General features: G+C 46.0%; 1 long non-coding RNA gene across 2 annotated transcripts; it reads left to right on the top strand.

Moving 5' to 3' along the window:
• The first annotated feature begins 2,262 nt into the window (after positions 1–2,262).
• Positions 2,263–10,768, top strand: LOC148377929 (uncharacterized). 2 transcript variants are annotated; one of them, XR_015856312.1, is made up of 4 exons: positions 2,263–2,341; positions 4,192–4,280; positions 10,410–10,439; positions 10,629–10,768. It is a non-coding gene; the product is annotated as an uncharacterized LOC148377929 (long non-coding RNA). The 2 variants fall into 2 exon arrangements; XR_015856313.1 differs by lacking the exon at positions 10,410–10,439.
• Positions 10,769–13,700: the final 2,932 nt, after the last annotated feature.

Genomic DNA, 13,700 nt, shown 5'->3' with positions numbered 1-13,700 from the left:
CCAAGAAAACTTGATGTAACTCTACTTTTAACTGCCGTTTCAGATAAGCGGGTATTACGTCGCAGTCATGTGCCGCGGATATGACGTAATTGCCCGAACCTCCGATTCAAATCTGTTGGCGCGATGGCCGTGAGCCACTGAGCAGCGACGATTATCAACAGAAATATCTTTATTTTCTGCTTGCAACTGGACCGTCTAGAGCGTACACGGTAAGTAACACTCATTGTGTTTAAGGAGATTTACGTTTGTAATAGCAGAAGTGTAGCCGCGTTGCGTTGTACGTGTGAAAATTGGTCGAGGCGAAATGTTAATGTTTAATTTCATTCCTTTAGGTTCCACGGTGTTTGTTGGCTGCAAGTTTTCCACTGCAAGAAGAGGCTCGTATCATTGACCAGGAGCGAGCTACAATGGTGAGTAGCCATAACATTTATGTTAAACACTTCCTATTTCATGTCTAACAGTACTTGATTTAACAAATAACCATAAATAAATACAGTGTGGGCACTGAAGTTAACATATGTGATTATACTGCCTAATCTGTCACGGAGTAGATTGTTGCAAAGTAATATAAGATCCAAAGTTGTAATTCAGAATAGTTTTCAAAAGAAGGCCATTAGAATTATATACAAGTCTGATTACCCTGAACAAGCTATTAATTAAATCACAAATTCTTCAATTCAAAGATTTGGTAGATTATCAGACAAATAATGTCTAACAGTAATTGATTTAACACATCACGATAAGTAGATTGAGTGTGGGCACTCTCAAGTTAACAGATATGATTATACTGCCTAATCTGTTACAGAGTATGTTGTTGCCAAGTAATGTAGAATAGATCCAAAGTAGTAATCCAGAATAGTTTTGAAGAGGCCATTAGAATAATAAACAAATCTGATTACCTTGAACATAATAACAAGCTAAGTGTTTAATATGTCCTATGAAGTCAAAATTGGGCACCATCATGTGGTGAAATTTGGAATTGCATCACATCCAATTTTGCCTGGGAACAAACAGATTAAATACATCTTAGTTTTGAATAAGCCACTCCTTCTCAAACAAGTAAACTCTGCCCATTTCGCGCAGTAGATGTTCTGTTAATATCTAGTATTTATACAAAGTCATAATTTAAATTGCTTTCAACCTTCATTCATCGGTTCAACCAACATTACTCGCTCTTATTACCAACTTGTATTGATTTAACTAAGCGTTTAATACTTCCTATCAGGTCTCAAGGCAAGATTTGGCAAAATACAATTTCAGCAAATCCAATTTTGCCAGGGAACAAAAATAGATTAAATAAACTAAATAAGTCTTCTTCCCATTAAATAAATCAGAAAAGTCTGTCTTGTAACCAGTCCTCTTCAAACAAGTAAAGTCTGCCCATTTTGTGCCGTAGATTTTGTGTCTATGCCTAGTATTTAAACAAAATCATAATTTAAACGACTTCTTTCCTTCATTCACTTTGGAAATTTGGAATTGCAGCAAATCGAATTTTGCCAGGGAACAAAAATAGATCAATTAAACTAAATAAGTCTTCTTCCCATTAAATAAATTAAAAAAGTCTGTCTTGTAACCAGTCCTTTTCAAACAAGTAAAGTCTGCCCATTTTGTGCCGTCGATTTTGTGTTAATGCCTAGTATTTATATAAAATCATAATTTAAAGGACTTCATTCCTTCATTCACTTTGGAAATTTGGAATTGCAGCACATCAAATTTTGCCTGGGAAGAAAAGTAGATTAAATAAATTTAATAAGTCTTACTACTTCCCATTAAATAAATTAAATACGTCTTACTTGTTCCCACTCCTTTTCAAAACAGTAGTTTAAAACGAGGGCCCTTCACTCAATCTTTAACCTCAACCCCGCACGTTGTGTTGTATCTGTGAATGTTGGTTGTGGCCAAATGATAGTTTTCTTTCATTCGTTTAGGTTCCAAGAAAACTTGATGTAACTCTACTTTTAACTGCCGTTTCAGATAAGCGGGTATTACGTCGCAGTCATGTGCCGCGGATATGACGTAATTGCCCGAACCTCCGATTCAAATCTGTTGGCGCGATGGCCGTGAGCCACTGAGCAGCGACGATTATCAACAGAAATATCTTTATTTTCTGCTTGCAACTGGACCGTCTAGAGCGTACACGGTAAGTAACACTCATTGTGTTTAAGGAGATTTACGTTTGTAATAGCAGAAGTGTAGCCGCGTTGCGTTGTACGTGTGAAAATTGGTCGAGACGAAATGTTAATGTTTAATTTCATTCCTTTAGGTTCCACGGTGTTTGTTGGCTGCAAGTTTTCCACTGCAAGAAGAGGCTCGTATCATTGACCAGGAGCGAGCTACAATGGTGAGTAGCCATAACATTTATGTTAAACACTTCCTATTTCATGTCTAACAGTACTTGATTTAACAAATAACCATAAATAAATACAGTGTGGGCACTGAAGTTAACATATGTGATTATACTGCCTAATCTGTCACGGAGTAGATTGTTGCAAAGTAATATAAGATCCAAAGTTGTAATTCAGAATAGTTTTCAAAAGAAGGCCATTAGAATTATATACAAGTCTGATTACCCTGAACAAGCTATTAATTAAATCACAAATTCTTCAATTCAAAGATTTGGTAGATTATCAGACAAATAATGTCTAACAGTAATTGATTTAACACATCACGATAAGTAGATTGAGTGTGGGCACTCTCAAGTTAACAGATATGATTATACTGCCTAATCTGTTACAGAGTATGTTGTTGCCAAGTAATGTAGAATAGATCCAAAGTAGTAATCCAGAATAGTTTTGAAGAGGCCATTAGAATAATAAACAAATCTGATTACCTTGAACATAATAACAAGCTAAGTGTTTAATATGTCCTATGAAGTCAAAATTGGGCACCATCATGTGGTGAAATTTGGAATTGCATCACATCCAATTTTGCCTGGGAACAAACAGATTAAATAAATCTTAGTTTTGAATAAGCCACTCCTTCTCAAACAAGTAAACTCTGCCCATTTCGCGCAGTAGATGTTCTGTTAATATCTAGTATTTATACAAAGTCATAATTTAAATTGCTTTCAACCTTCATTCATCGGTTCAACCAACATTACTCGCTCTTATTACCAACTTGTATTGATTTAACTAAGCGTTTAATACTTCCTATCAGGTCTCAAGGCAAGATTTGGCAAAATACAATTTCAGCAAATCCAATTTTGCCAGGGAACAAAAATAGATTAAATAAACTAAATAAGTCTTCTTCCCATTAAATAAATCAGAAAAGTCTGTCTTGTAACCAGTCCTCTTCAAACAAGTAAAGTCTGCCCATTTTGTGCCGTAGATTTTGTGTCTATGCCTAGTATTTAAACAAAATCATAATTTAAACGACTTCTTTCCTTCATTCACTTTGGAAATTTGGAATTGCAGCAAATCGAATTTTGCCAGGGAACAAAAATAGATCAATTAAACTAAATAAGTCTTCTTCCCATTAAATAAATTAAAAAAGTCTGTCTTGTAACCAGTCCTTTTCAAACAAGTAAAGTCTGCCCATTTTGTGCCGTCGATTTTGTGTTAATGCCTAGTATTTATATAAAATCATAATTTAAAGGACTTCATTCCTTCATTCACTTTGGAAATTTGGAATTGCAGCACATCAAATTTTGCCTGGGAAGAAAAGTAGATTAAATAAATTTAATAAGTCTTACTACTTCCCATTAAATAAATTAAATACGTCTTACTTGTTCCCACTCCTTTTCAAAAAAGTAGTTTAAAACGAGGTCCCTTCACTCAACCTTTAACCCTATTTATTCACCTTCTAGGCTAAGTGTTAAAGGCTAAGTGTTAAAGGCTAAGTGTTAAAGGCTAAGTGTTAAAGGCTAAGTGTTAGAGGCTAAGTGCCAGAGGCTAGGCGCCAGAGGCGAGTTTTTGTGGGCTGAAGTTTTAGTGGGGTTAGTGTGAATACAATCCAAAAGAATACAACAGAATACAATACAATAGAATATAATACATAGATTAAATTATATAGCTCTTACTACTTCCCATTAAATAAATTAAATACGTCTTACTTGTTCCCAATCCTTTTCAAAAAAGTAGTTTAAAACGAGGGCCCTTCACTCAACCTTTAACCTCAACCCCGCACGTCACATTGTGTTGTATCTGTGAATGTTGGTTGTGGCCAAATGATAGTTTTCTTTCATTCGTTTAGGTTCCACGGTGTTTGTTGGCTATGTTTTCCACTGTCAGAAGGATGAAAATACAAAGTACAACGCTTGGACGTGGGCAAAGGCGTCACCGGTGAGTCCTTCCTTCCTATTTATTTACCTTCTAGATGCTAGAGGCTAAGTGTTAGAGGCTAAGTGTTAGAGGCTAAGTGTTAAACACAATACGAACAACACAACGATACTGCACTGAACAACACGATACCGCACTGAGAAACACGATACCGCACTGAACAACACGATACCGCACTGAACAACACCATGCCGCACTGAACACCATGCCACACTGAACAACACCATCCCGCACTGAACAACACCATGCCGCACTAAACAACACCATGCCGCACTGAACAACACCATGCCTCACTGAAAGACACCATGCCGCACTGAAAGACACCATGCCGCACTGAACGACACCATGCCGCACTGAAAGACACCATGCCGCACTGAACGACACCATGCCGCACTGAAAGACACCATCCCGCACTGAACACCATGCCGCACTGAACAACACCATCCTGCACTGAACAACACCATCCCGCACTGAACAACACCATGCCGCACTGAACAACATTATGCCGCACTGAACATTATGCCGCACTGAACAACACCATGCCGCACTGAACAACACCATGCCGCACTGAACAACATTATGCCGCACTGAACAACACCATGCCGCACTGAACAACACCATGCCGCACTGAACAACACCATGCCGCACTGAACAACATTATGCCGCACTGAACAACACCATGCCGCACTGAACAACACCATCCTGCACTGAACAACACCATTCCGCATTGAACACCATGCCGCACTGAACAACACCATCCCGCACTGAACAACACCATCCCGCACTGAACAACACCATGCCGCACTGAACAACATTATGCCGCACTGAACAACATTATGCCGCACTGAACAACACCATGCCGCACTGAACAACACCATGCCGCACTGAACAACACCATGCCGCACTGAACAACATTATAAGGCACTGAACAACACCATCCCGCACTGAACAACACCATGCCGCACTAAACAACATTATGCCGCACTGAACAACATTATGCCGAAATGAACAACACCATGCCGCTCTGAACAACACCATGCCGCACTGAACAACACCATGCCGCACTGAACAACACGATCCCGCATTGAACACCATCCCGCACTGAACAACACCATGCCGCACTGAACAACACCATCCTGCACTGAACAACACCATCCCGCACTAAACACCATGCCGCACTGAACAACACCATTCCGCACTGAACAACACCATGCCGCACTGAACAACATTATGCCGCACTGAACAACACCATGCCGCACTGAACAACACCATGCCGCACTGAACAACACCATGCCGCACTGAACAACACCATGCCGCACTGAACAACATTATGCCGCACTGAACAACACCATGCCGCACTGAACAACACCATGCCGCACTGAACAACACGATCCTGCATTGAACAACACCATCCTGCACTGAACAACACCATGCCGCACTGAACAACACCATGCCGCACTGAACACCATGCCGCACTGAACACCATGCCGCACTGAACAACACCATCCCGCACTGAACAACACCATGCCGCATTGAACAACACCATGCCGCACTGAACAACACCATCCTGCACTGAACAACACCATGCCGCACTGAACAACACCATGCCGCACTGAACAACATTATGCCGCACTGAACAACATTATGCCGCACTGAACAACATTATGCCGCACTGAACAACATTATGCCGCACTGAACAACACCATGCCGCACTGAACAACACCATGCCGCACTGAACAACACCATGCCGCACTGAACAACACCATGCCGCACTGAACAACACGATCCCACATTGAACAACACCATCCTGCACTGAACAACACCATCCCGCACTGAACAACACCATGCCGCACTGAACAACATTATGGCGCACTGAACAACACCATGCCGCACTGAACAACACCATGCCGCACTGAACAACACCATGCCGCACTGAACAACACCATGCCGCAATGAACAACACCATCCCGCACTGAACAACACCATGCCGCACTGAGCAACACCATGCCGCACTGAACAACACCATCCCGCACTGAACAACACCATGCCGCACTGAACAACACCATTCCGCACTGAACAACACCATGCCGAACTGAACAACATTACGCTGCACTGAACAACACCATGCCGCACTGAACAACACCATGCCGCACTGAACAACACCATGCCGCATTGAACAACACCATGCCGCATTGAACAACACCATGCCGCACTGAACAACACCATCCTGCACTGAACAACACCATGCCGCATTGAACAACACCATGCCGCACTGAACAACACCATCCTGCACTGAACAACACCATCCCGCACTGAACAACACCATCCCGCATTGAACAACACCATCCTGCACTGAACAACACCATGCCGCACTGAACAACACCATGCCGCACTGAACAACACCATTCCGCACTGAACAACACCATGCCGCACTGAACAACACCATCCTGCACTGAACACCATCCCGCACTGAACAACACCATGCCGCATTGAACAACACCATCCTGCACTGAACAACACCATCCTGCACTGAACAACACCATGCCGCACTGAACAACACCATGCCGCACTGAACAACACCATGCCGCACTGAACAACACCATGCCGCACTGAACAACATTATGCCGCACTGAACAACATTATGTCGCACTGAACAACACCATGCCGCACTGAACAACATTATGCCGCACTGAACATTATGCCGCACTGAACAACACCATGCCGCACTGAACAACATTATGCCGCACTGAAAAACACCATGCCGCACTGAACAACACCATCCCGCACTGAACAACACCATGCCGCACTGAACAACACCATGCTGCACTGAACAACATTATGCTGCACTGAACAACACGATCCTGCATTGAACAACACCATGCCGCACTGAACAACACCATCCTGCACTGAACAACACCATCCTGCACTGAACAACACCACCCCGCACTGAACAACACGATCCCGCATTGAACAACACCATCCCGCACTGAACAACACCATGCCGCACTGAACAACACCATTCCGCACTGAACAACACCATGCCGCACTGAACAACACCATGCCGCACTGAACAACACCATGCCGCACTGAACAACACCATGCCGCACTGAACAACACCATGCCGCACTGAACAACACCATCCCGCACTGAACAACACCATGCCGCATTGAACAACACCATGCCGCACTGAACAACACCATCCTGCACTGAACAACATTATGGCGCACTGGACAACATTATGCCGCACTGAACAACACCATGCCGCACTGAACAACACCATGCCGCACTGAACAACACCATGCCGCACTGAACAACACCATGCCGCACTGAACAACATTATGCCGCACTGAACAACACCATGCCGCACTGAACAACACCATGCCGCACTGAACAACACGATCCCGCATTGAACAACACCATCCTGCACTGAACAACACCATGCCGCACTGAACAACACCATGCCGCACTGAACAACACCATTCCGCACTGAACAACACCATGCCGCACTGAACAACACCATCCTGCACTGAACAACACCATCCCGCACTGAACAACACCATGCCGCATTGAACAACACCATGCCGCACTGAACAACACCATCCTGCACTGAACAACACCATGCCGCACTGAACAACACCATGCCGCACTGAACAACACCATGCCGCACTGAACAACACCATGCCGCACTGAACAACATTATGCCGCACTGAACAACATTATGTCGCACTGAACAACACCATGCCGCACTGAACAACACCATGCCGCACTGAACAACATTATGCCGCACTGAAAAACACCATGCCGCACTGAACAACACCATCCCGCACTGAACAACACCATGCCGCATTGAACAACACCATGCCGCACTGAACAACACCATGCTGCACTGAACAACATTATGCTGCACTGAACAACACGATCCTGCATTGAACAACACCATGCCGCACTGAACAACACCATCCTGCACTGAACAACACCATCCTGCACTGAACAACACCACCCCGCACTGAACAACACGATCCCGCATTGAACAACACCATCCCGCACTGAACAACACCATGCCGCACTGAACAACACCATTCCGCACTGAACAACACCATGCCGCACTGAACAACACCATGCCGCACTGAACAACACCATGCCGCACTGAACAACACCATGCCGCACTGAACAACATTATGCCGCACTGAACAACACCATGCCGCACTGAACAACACCATCCCGCACTGAACAACACCATGCCGCATTGAACAACACCATGCCGCACTGAACAACACCATCCTGCACTGAACAACACCATCCCGCACTAAACAACACCATGCCGCACTGAACAACATTATGGCGCACTGGACAACATTATGCCGCACTGAACAACACCATGCCGCACTGAACAACACCATGCCGCACTGAACAACACCATGCCGCACTGAACAACACCATGCCGCACTGAACAACATTATGCCGCACTGAACAACACCATGCCGCACTGAACAACACCATGCCGCACTGAACAACACGATCCCGCATTGAACAACACCATCCTGCACTGAACAACACCATGCCGCACTGAACAACACCATGCCGCACTGAACAACACCATTCCGCACTGAACAACACCATGCCGCACTGAACAACACCATCCTGCACTGAACAACACCATCCCGCACTGAACAACACCATGCCGCATTGAACAACACCATGCCGCACTGAACAACACCATCCTGCACTGAACAACACCATGCCGCACTGAACAACACCATGCCGCACTGAACAACACCATGCCGCACTGAACATTATGCCGCACTGAACAACATTATGCCGCACTAAACAACATTATGTCGCACTGAACAACACCATGCCGCACTGAACAACACCATGCTGCACTGAACAACATTATGCCGCACTGAACAACACGATCCCGCATTGAACAACACTATCCCGCAGTGAACAACACCATGCCGCATTGAACAACACCATGCCGCACTGAACAACACCATGCTGCACTGAACAACATTATGCTGCACTGAACAACACGATCCTGCATTGAACAACACCATGCCGCACTGAACAACACCATCCTGCACTGAACAACACCTTTCCACACTGAACAACACCATGCCGCACTGAACAACATTATGCCGCACTGAACAACACCATGCCGCACTGAACAACACCATGCCGCACTGAACAACACCATGCCGCACTGAACAACACCATGCCGCAATGAACAACACCATCCCGCACTGAAGAACACCATGCCGCATTGAACAACACCATGCCGCACTGAACAACACCATCCCGCACTGAACAACACCACCCCGCACTGAACAACACGATCCCGCATTGAACAACACCATCCCGGACTGAACAACACCATGCCGCACTGAACAACACCATTCCGCACTGAACAACACCATGCCGCACTGAACAACACCATGCCGCACTGAACAACACCATGCCGCACTGAACAACACCATGCCGCACTGAACAACATTATGCCGCACTGAACAACACCATGCCGCACTGAACAACACCATCCCGCACTGAACAACACCATGCCGCATTGAACAACACCATGCCGCACTGAACAACACCATCCTGCACTGAACAACACCATCCCGCACTGAACAACACCATGCCGCACTGAACAACATTATGGCGCACTGAACAACATTATGCCGCACTGAACAACACCATGCCGCACTGAACAACACCATGCCGCACTGAACAACACCATGCCGCACTGAACAACATTATGCCGCACTGAACAACATTATGCCGCACTGAACAACACCATGCCGCACTGAACAACACCATGCCGCACTGAACAACACCATGCCGAACTGAACAACACGACGTCGCACTGAACAACACGACGCCGCACAGAACAACACGACGCCGCACAGAATAACACAATACCGCACAGAACAACACAATACCGCACAAACAGTTTTAGATAATATTACGTCGCAGTCATGTGACGCGGACATGACGTCAATAGGCGGAACTCACGGCAAAATTATAATCCGTGGGCGTGGCTTGCAACAGGAAGTAGGAAAGCGGCAATTCTGGCAAACAAGACACAGCGGTTAGTAACACGATGACTAACAAGGCAAATATTTTTGTTTTCAGCTTGCAACTTGACCGTCTAGAGCGTACAAGGTAATTACAACTGTTTTTTTTAGCCCTGAAAAGCGAGGGAGTGTGGCGTTTGGGAGGAATGTCGAACTCGGCGTCTGCTTCCAGCCACAGACGCCAAATTTCGACGATTATTTCGACTGGTCAACGGTTGTAAATTATTGCGTTGACTAAAAACTTTATTTAACTCTACTCTTAACTTTGCCGTTTCAGATATGCGGGTATTACACCGCGGAAATGACGTCAATAGGCTGAACTCTCGCCAAAATTCAAATCTGTGGGCGCAATGGCCTTGAGCGAGACACCGGATACAAACACGACGATTATCAACAGAAATATCTTTATTTTCTGCTTGCAAGTGGACCGTCTAGAGCGTACACGGTAAGTACAACTCATTGTGTTTAAAAAGATTTACCTTTGTGTAGTTTGCGTTGCGTTGTATCTGTGAATGTTGGTTGAGGCTAAATGTTAATGTTTAATTTCATTCCTTTAGGTTCCACGGTGTTTGTTGGCTGTATGTTTTCCACTGCAAGAAGAGGCTCGTATCATTGACCAGCAGGAGCTACAATGGTGAGTACCCCTTTCGTCTTCCATTTATGTTAAACACTTCCTATTTCATGTCTAACAGTACTCGATTTAACAAATAACCATAAATAAATACAGTGTGGGCAGTCACGTTAACATATGTGATTATCCTGCCTAATATGTTTATCACAAATATGTCACTAATCACTAATATGTTTATTTGTTTATCACAACACCTTTGGACCTTCAGCAATCGATTATTTCCCTTCATCTACATAGAGACAGAACGATGGTGTCTTAAACATCTCATTCATTTCACCAAATAACTTCACGCAGGTGGATAACGGCCGTCTCGGTCACGCTATGTTGCGTGATGCAGTTTTGAAGAACCAAATGCATTTATTCAATGAATAAGTCAAGCTAGTTCTATGTTTATGATGTTGTAAGTTACGGTACCGATTGAAGTTGAGTTCGAAGCCAGTGGAAAACAGCGCTGCGTTTGTGCTCTCCAGGTACAAATGTTGTGATCTCTGACTGACGACCGGGCGAGACTCGAGTAAGAGATGTCCAAACGAGCTCCGGCAGGGCGGGCCAAGGCGGAGCGAACGGACGCCCTTCAGGCCGCCAATGACGAGCTGAGAACCAAACTGATGGACGTCCAGTTAGAACTTCAGCAGGAGAAGAACAAGGTGAAAACCTCAACAGACAGACACTGCCTGCCTCCCTGCCTGCCTCCCTGCCTGCCTCCCTGCCTGCCTCCCTCCCTCCCAGTTTTCCCGATGTAGATTAGACATGCGTGTGCCATGACTGTGTCAGCCTACATCAACAAATGCACCGAGGACGTCAGCACCACTAAGAATATCATCACCCGGGGCAACCAACGACCCTGGATGACTGAGGAGGTACGTCAAACGCTACGAGCGCGGAACTCTGCCTTCAAGTCTGGCGACAAGGAGACACTGAGGACAGCGAGAGCCAACTTGAACCGTGCCATCAGGATAGCGAAGCGAGACCGCAGTCGAAAATTTCAGGATCGTTTCCACGACGTCAAAAACATCAGGAGTATGTGGCAAGGCATACGGGCGATTACAGACTACAACTCACCCTCCCCCCCCCCGGTGGGTGTAGTTGATGCTGACTTTCTAAATGGTCTAAATAACTTCTTTGGGAGGTTCGAGGCACTAAACGGCACTCCAGCAGTTAAAACTGTCCCCCATCAGGAAGAGGAGGTACTCTGCCTTGACTCCGCCGATGTGTTGAAGACCCTGAGGAGAGTCAACCCCTGTAAGGCCCCTGGCCCCGACAACATTCCTGGGCGTGTGTTCAGGGAATGTGCAAGTCATCTGGCTGGGGTCATCACAGACATTTTTAACACCTCGCTGGGCCAAGCCACAGTGCCGGCGTGCTTTAAGACTGCCTCCATCATTCCGGTGCCGAAGAAACCTCAAATCACCTCATTTAATGATTACCGGCCTGTTGCACTGACTCCGGTTATGATGAAGTGCTTCGAAAGGCTGCTTAAAGGTCACATCGTTTCCAGACTCCCCCTATTATTTGACCCGTTCCAGTTTGCCGACCGGCAAAACCGCTCCACTCAGGACGCCATCTCCTCCGTTCTTCACCTGAGCCTGGCTCACCTGGAGGAGAAGAACACCCATGTGCGGAGGCTGTTCCTGGACTCAGCGTTTAACACCATCATCCCACAGCATCTGGTAGGAAAATTGGAACACCTGGGCTTCAACACCCCCCTTCGCAACTGGCTGCTAGACTTCCTCACCAACAGACCTCAGTCAGTCCGGGTCGGACAGAACACCTCTGATGTCATCACCCTCAGCACAGGCTCCCTTCAGGGCTGCGTCCTGAGCCCCCTGCTGTGCACCCTGATGACACACGACTGCGTCCTCAGGTTCACCACCAATCACATCGTGAAGTCAGCAGACGACACAACGGTGGTGGGGCTCATCAGAGACAACAACGACCTGGACTACAGAGAGGAGGTGGAGCAGCTGGTGGGCTGGTGCAGAGAAAACAGCCTGATCCTGAATGAGGAGAAGATGAAGGAGATCATCGTCGACTTCAGGAAAAAACAGCCTCACCACGCTCCACTGATCATCAACAGCTCAGCTGTGGAGGTGGTCAGCACCACCAAATTCCTGGGGGTCCACATCACAGAAGACCTCACCTGGACTATGAACACTACGGCACTGGTCAAGAGGGCACAGAAGCGCTTGTACTTCCTGCGGAGGATGAGGAAAGCCCACCTGCCCCCACCCATCATGAGGACGTTCTACAGGAGCACCATAGAGAGCATTCTGACAAGCTGTCTCTCTGTGTGGTGTGGAGGCTGCACCGCCTCCGATTGGAAGAACGTGAGGAGAGTGGTGAGGACAGCAGAGAGGATCATAGGGGCTCCTCTTCCCTCCATTCAGGACATTTCATCTCAGCGCTGCATGTCCCGTGCCCGTAACATCATCAATGACCCATCACACCCCCACCATGGACTGTTCTCCCTGCTGCCCTCTGGGAAGAGGTTTGCAGCATCCGCTGCAGGTCCACCAGGTTCTGCAACAGCTTTTTCCCTGCTGTCATCAGACTGTTGAACACTAGAACTGTTGAGCTCTAAACTGAACTCTGCATCACACATTCACAGAACTGTACTTTATGACACTACGGACCTCTATCTTGCACTATCTCGCACTACCAACTTTACTGAACTTGTATAAACCCTTTAAATAGAAGTTTAATACATGGTTTAGCATT

This window comes from Syngnathus floridae, unplaced genomic scaffold (genome assembly GCF_059516105.1).
Source record: "Syngnathus floridae isolate MCC-2025c unplaced genomic scaffold, RoL_Sflo_1.0 HiC_scaffold_75, whole genome shotgun sequence".
In the NCBI taxonomy this organism is placed as follows: Eukaryota; Metazoa; Chordata; class Actinopteri; order Syngnathiformes; family Syngnathidae; genus Syngnathus; species Syngnathus floridae.
Note: the sequence above shows the minus strand (reverse complement) of the source record. Positions and strands in the feature narration are given on the sequence as shown.